Here is a 6,900-nt window from a genome sequence, read left to right as displayed (position 1 = left end):
TCCTATGATGCTGATTCTGGTCACCTCTCCCCAGACCTTTGAGGGGCCAAGCGCCAAGGGCTCCAGAAAGAGGGACAGCGGGTTTTTACTCTCGACCCTACTCTATGTGTGAGCCGAGGCTAAGCCCGCAGCCTCCTTACTTTCAGTCCTCCCTGCACCCCAGGCAGGGGCCCCTGTACCTTTCTCGTCGAGGACCCTGGCTGGGAGTCGCTAGGGCCTGCCGGCTCAGAGAGCTGGAATCTCTGCCTTTGGCCTGCAAAATGGGCAGGGAGGTGAGAAGACTGGGTGGGTCCTGTCGCTTAGTTTACGCCAAGATCTCTCTTTGTCAGGCAGGCCAAAGTCAAGAGCTGACTGGGTCTCCTCTGTCCAGCTGCCACAAGCTGGGCCCCTGACCTGGTGAGTGCCACTCTGTGGGCTGTACTTTGGGCCCAGGGACAGGGAAGCTGAGAGGGCTTAGTGCAGGGCGGACAGATATACCCCCTAAGCAGCCTATTCCATTCTGTTTGGAACTCAGAAAGCCCTGTGGTGGAGCTGATCCCTGGCACACAAAGGGACTCCAGTTTTTTTATGGGGTTGAGGCAGGAGTGAATGGTTTGGAAGTTGAGGTGCTGGCCACAGCCAAGTTGCCTACGTATGAAGTCCTAGGAAGGAGGGAGAGTAGACCAAAGACTGGTGAATGGAGGCAAAAAGGCTTTCGATATTTTGAAGGGAAGGGGGCTGGTGCACTTAAAAATAATGTGTAAAAATATGAGTAGTTCATCCGTCCATTTGCATAATTATTGATCCCTTACCATGTAACTGGTCCTCTCTTGGAGCTACAGTGAACAGGATGGGGTTCCTGTCTTCATGGAGCTTACAGTCTAGTGGGAGGAACAGTTACAGTATTCTAAGGGTTACAGTTGGGAAGCATAGCTCTGTGGAAGCACAGAGGGGGACATTTAACCCAGATTGGGTTTTGGAGGGAGGATTAGGGAGGAAATGTTATCTAAGCCCTGGCCTGGAGTATAAACAAGAGTTAATCAGGTTGGGGTGAGAGTGGAGTAGGAAAGAATAGCTTTCCACGTGGAGGGCACGGCATATGCAAAGGCCCAGAGGCACATGCTGGAAACAGTTCAGGAGGGCTGGAGCACAGCCACCAGGAGCCAGAGGAGAAGGAGCAATTGCATTTGGGAGAGGAAGAGGGATGAGCTGAAGAATAATGCCAACTCGGGAAGGAAGGAGGGTGGGGAAACGCCTGTCCTTTGGGTCCACACAGAATCCTACAGGCATGCTGTAGTGGAGGATATGGCACCAGGGATATAGTTTCTTTATAAAATTAATATTTATTTTTATCAAGATAGTAGATGCACATGGTTTAAAAATCAAATAGTGCTAAAAGGCTCACAACACAAACAAAAGTCCTCTTGGCCTTTCTCCCACCCCTTATCGTATTTCCCAGGGACAACCACTTTCAACTCTTAGCTGTTCCTTCTGGAATTTCCTTCCTTATTTCTTAATAATAGATCTACTATATTCTGGATTTAACTACCTTAGAAATAATTTGTTGCCTTCTTGTTTTGGTAGACAAGTATTTGTATTTTGATTCTCTTACTCAATTCTTCCCTTCCCCCATACTCTATTATGTTTATAACATAATTTATGGTTAATCCATGTACAGTGATTTTATTATTGGCTTTGTAAATATTGTTTACTCTTGACAAGTATTCTGTTTACATTTCCTTCTCTAATATAACTTTGTTGTATACTCTGTTTACATTTCCTCTCTTGTACAACTTTTTTGTTTTTCTTGGAGTTAATTGCCTCGTTTTTTATTTGCTTGGTTTTCTTTGAATCTCTGGCTCCAACTTCCCACACCCTTCAACAGTTCTGTAAAACGCCCTCTCAGTACAATTTTGCATATGGCCAAACCTGTCATATAATCTTATCGCTTCTATTTTTCTCCTGGGAGACATCCTTCCTGGGGCATTCCAATCCTTCTGCTTCTCACTGGATGGGTTTCTTTCTAGGCCTGTGGCACATCTGGCATCCTCGGACTTCCCATAGCCAATAGTCAAGAATTCTCTTTGCCCTTCTACCTCTTTCTTGACCCAGTGCCTTCCTCTTTCTTGGTTTACTCTCTCCTTTTGATGAAGTACTTCCCCCAGTAGCTTCCTGAGAAAGAGTGCCTAGGAGGTAACATTTCAGAGATTTTTGCATACCTAAAATGACCTTATTCTGTCCTCACATTTGAATAGTAGTTTTGGCTGGGTATAGAGTTATAGGTTGAAAATCATTTTCCTTCAGAATGTTGAAGACATTGCTCTTTGTCTTCCAGCTTCTGATTTTGCAATTGAGAAAGTCCCATGCCATTTTCATTTGAGATTTTAAAATTCACCTCTGCCCCACCTCCCCACAGCCCCAACTTTTAGGATTTCCTCTTTTATCCTTGATATATTGAAATGTCACAGTACATTGGCATGAGTCATTTTTTGTTAATTTTTCTGGGCACTTGATGGGTCCTTTTAATCTAACAAAGTGGTTCTCAAAGTGTGGGTCCCAGGCCAGCAGTATCTGCAACACCTGTGTGAACATGCTGGAAATGCAAATTCTGGGGCCATGCCCTACACCTGCTGAATAAGAAACTCTGTGACAGGGCCCAACAATCTGCGTGTTTTTGTTTTTTAAATTTTAACCAATTTTTAAAAATTCAGTTTTATTGAGATGTATTCACATATCTTACAGTCATCCGTGGTGTACAATCAACTGTTCACAGTACCATCATATAGTTGTGCATTCATCACCCCAATCTATTTTTTGAACATTTTTCTTATACCAGAAAAAGTAAAAATAAGGATAAAAATAAAAGTAAAAAAGAACACTCAAATCATCTTCCCTCCCACCCTATTTTTCATTTAGTTTTTGTCCCCATTTTTCTACTCATCCATCCATACACTGGATAAAGGGAATGTGATCCACAGGGTTTTCACAATCACACTGTCACCCATTGTAAGCTACATTGTTATACAATCGTCTTCAAGAGTCTAGGCAACTGGGTTGCAGTTTGATAGTTTCAGGTATTTACTTCTAGCTATTCCAGCACATTAAACCTAAAAAGGGTTATCCTATATAATGCATAAGAATGTCCACCAGAGTGACCTCTCGACCCATTTGGAATCTCTCAGCCACTGAAACTTTATTTTGTTTCATTTTTCATCCCCTTTGGGTCAAAAAGATGTTCTCAATCCCGTGATGTCAGGTCCAGATTCTTCCTCGGGAGTCATATCCTGTGTTGCCTGCCAGGGAGATTTACACCCCTGGGAGTCAGGTCCCACATAGCAGGGAGGACAGTGAGTTCACTTGCAGACCAACAATCTATGTTTAAGAATTTCTGCTCTAACAATATATGTTCTTTAGTTCTGGGTTTTCTTGTCTTTTTTTAAAATCATTTCATTGACATTTCTTCTGTTACCATTTTCTCTGTGCGTTTTTTTTTCAACTCTCCTTATTTGGGTACTTGATCCCTTGGATCGAACCATTTTCTTATTATTGACCATCTCTTTGTTCTGTTTTCTGGGAGATTTCCTTCATGTTTTCTTCCAAACCATTGACTAAGGGCTTTGTTACATGTCTCTCTCTTTCTCTCTCTCTCTCTTCTGTTATAGCACAGCTTATATATTTCAAATGCACAAAAAATTAGTTATCATTTATAGTATCTTAAGATAAAATGCCTTTGAAGGGGAGCTTCCTTTCCAGTACTTTGAGGTCTACAAGACGTATCTAGAAAATTTACTACTGTGGAAAATGAAGACTGCTTAAATTGAATGGGAATGGGGGGAGGGCTTGTGGTTTTTCTTTTTGATTAATTGCTGTAACACTGTCCTTCAGGCAGCTGAGGGAGTTTCATATTTTCTTTAGACATCATTAAGTGCTGAAGTTCTTGCAGGACAATTTGATGCTGTATGAATTCTGCCATTTTGTTAGCACTGATACAGCTCTTGGGTCTACCACTCATTAGAACTATTAACTCCATTCATATTAATTTTTGTTACAAATCTTACAAAGGCGGGTGCTTCTGGGTATTTAGGTCCACATTCTATTTTAAGGCTGTATATTCGGTTTTCATAAATTGTCCAAGCCTGTGGTGGCTGCTATCCCGGGTTGCTGTCCTCTCTCTCTCTTTTTAATTTTCAAGAGTTCTTCCATGTTCCCTGACCATTTGTTTTTTTCTTTCATAGTTTCATGTTCTTGTTCTCTGGATGCAGTATCTGATCTCTCTGAGGATATTAATTTGACATTTTCTTCTTTCTGCCTTGTCTCTGTTCCCTCTGATTTCATGTTTTCTGTTGTTTGGGTTTCTGTCCTGCTGGAGACTTTCCTCAGGTGTCTGGTGATTCCTGGCTATCCAGTCATATGTGAGGGGGAGGCACTAGTGAGCTGGTTGGAAGCCCACAGTGGGGCAGTCAGATGGCTGGCTGAACTCTTTCATGGGGAGCCCCAGTTGTCAGTATCAGTGGTCCCCCTTCTCTCACCCCTCTTCCCCAGCACAGTTTGGTTTTTCCAGAAGAGGATCCTCTAGTTTCCTGCTTGCGGGTCATAAGACCACCTGCCCATGGTCCTGGAGCTGGGTGTAGTGTGGGAGGTGGGGAGAAATGAGTATAGGGGAGCCTTATTAACACAGTTCAGAATGCTGACTTACACTAAGTTTTTGATCCCACTCCTCCTCCAGCAATCCCACCCCCTAGGTCCACAATCTCTGTTTCAGTATCTTAAGAATCTGTCTTCCTGTCTTCTGCATGAGTGGGAAGGGGGCAGTTATCTGATTGTGCTGGATATGGCTGGTTTCCAGGGGGGTTCTAACTGCTTTTAAACAGATCTTCAAACAATCTCCCAATTTTTAGCCACACCCCACCTCACCCCTGCTTTCTGATTTACTTTGTGCTTGCAATTCCTGAGCTTCTCTGGGGTTCTGAGGGAAGATTTGACTTTATTCTTGTTACAACCCTCTGGGTGTTTTGGAATGTTTTTTTTTCTGGACACTTTGGGGTCATTTGCCACTTCCTCATCTACTTTCTGTGGTGCAGGATTCCAGATGTCTCCTCATTTAATTGAAAATGAAGTTTGGTTTTCTCTTTATTATTTTCTTTGTCATTTGGGGCATAATTTTCAAGAGAGAAGGGGGCAGAAAGGGTTTTGTCTACTGTCTCGTGACAGAAGGCAGAGATGCCTTCTTGAGGTGAATACCTGTGATACACGTGCCAGACACTCTTGCTTCTGTTGACAAAATGGTGGGGAGTGAGTTATCTGTTGGGGGAATGTGGGTAGGGGGAGGAGAAGAGGTTCAGGAGCTTAGAAAAGCTGCTGTGGGGAACTTGATTGGGAGCCCCCCCCCCCAAGATGTATTATTGGGTGATGAATTATTGGATGATTATTGGATCCCAAGGACAACTAGTTGAGGTGAGACAGAATCAGTGATGAGTAGAGCAAGGAAGAGGGATGATGGCTGAGCAGCGGGTAGTAACCCCCAGCTCAGAGGGAGAGAATGAGGTGTGAAGGGTATTCTGGAGCCAGAGGGAAGGGCAGGAAACTGGCTGACTTTAGGGCAGGCCATTCACCATGAGGCAGAAGAGAATAAGACAACATTGACAGCCACTCATGAGATGTTGATTATGTGCCATGACCAGACCAGCTTCTTCAAAGCAGGTTCAGTAGGAGAAGGGAACCAAGAGAAGGAAAGAAAGGGGATTGAGGTCAGAGAAGGAAGGTCTGAGTCTCAGATTTGGGGATGGGGCAGGCCTGAGTGATGATGGAATCTTGGATCCAGGGGAGGAGAGCTGCTCAGGTGCATAAACACCATGCAGTGTGTGCCCGAGGAATGCGAAAGAGGAGGTGGCGGCCAATGGTGGTGCAATTCCTCAAGTGTTCTGGAGGAAAGGCAGTGGGTTGGAGAGGACAGTTCTCTAGATAGGTGGCCTCTTGGACACCAAGGAAGGACAGAATTTTTAAAAGGGTGGATGGTGGTCCCTTCAGGCCACTTCAACATTTGCTGAACATCCATGTGACTCACCTTCCCCAGGTATAATCATGGTAGAGTCACCTGAACTATATGGCCTCTGTCTCTAAGCCCTCACAACCCATCCCTCAAACCCCACAGACTCTCCCGAGGTCTGAGGCCTGTTTTCACTTCTGTTTCTGTGAGGCCATTCTATTCTGCCTCATTGACCTGTACTGACGTGTGCTGGCATCTCATGGATGTGTGCTGGTATCACTCCTCTTGACTGAATTGTTAGTTGGTGGGTTGAAGGATGGGAAAATAAGCTGATGGCTAAAAAGTAGGATTAAAAAAATAGTTTTCAAAATAAAGGAGGTTGATTGTTGTTGTTGTTTTGAAACAGGGGAATTACCTAATAGAAAGGAATCTACTGAAAATGCTAGCAAGAAGGGGAAATAACTAAGGGAGAAAGAGGTCACACTCATTAGGAAGAGCCTGTATATCAGGTACGTTGGAAGGGGCTGGGGTACAGCAAGGAACAGATAGACAATGTCCCTGCTCTTAAGGAATTTTTGGTCTGTGTGGGGGTGGAGAGACAATAAACATGCAAATAATAAAATAAACAGAGTAAGATAATAGAGGGTAATTTTAGGGGTGGTTAATTTTCTCCCCCTGAAAGACAGGCTGGGAACCTAGGCGCCATTGTCTTTCTAGAGGCTGGGAAAGTTTTCATGGAGTATTTGGAGGGGGAGCCTGTGGGTTGAAGAGAAGACACTTGGGTCAGCAGATGACTCAGATCTCTCGTCTCCAAGTGCCCAGCTGCTTCCTGTCTCCCGCTGCCCATCCCGTCTGGAGTTCCAATTCTGCACCTCTGTTTTAACAGTTCAACCAGTTAACAGGCACTTCGGAAGTCTTTCATCCGTGCATAGCTA

The 6,900-nt window shown here is 44.2% G+C and overlaps 1 pseudogene; it reads right to left on the bottom strand.

The window, feature by feature from the left end:
• Nucleotides 1-3,223: 3,223 nt before the first annotated feature.
• LOC119542685 lies at nt 3,224-4,465 on the bottom strand (annotated as a pseudogene).
• Nucleotides 4,466-6,900: the final 2,435 nt, after the last annotated feature.

This window comes from Choloepus didactylus, chromosome 8, assembly GCF_015220235.1.
Source record: "Choloepus didactylus isolate mChoDid1 chromosome 8, mChoDid1.pri, whole genome shotgun sequence".
Classification (NCBI taxonomy): domain Eukaryota; kingdom Metazoa; phylum Chordata; class Mammalia; order Pilosa; family Megalonychidae; genus Choloepus; species Choloepus didactylus.
Note: the sequence above shows the minus strand (reverse complement) of the source record. Positions and strands in the feature narration are given on the sequence as shown.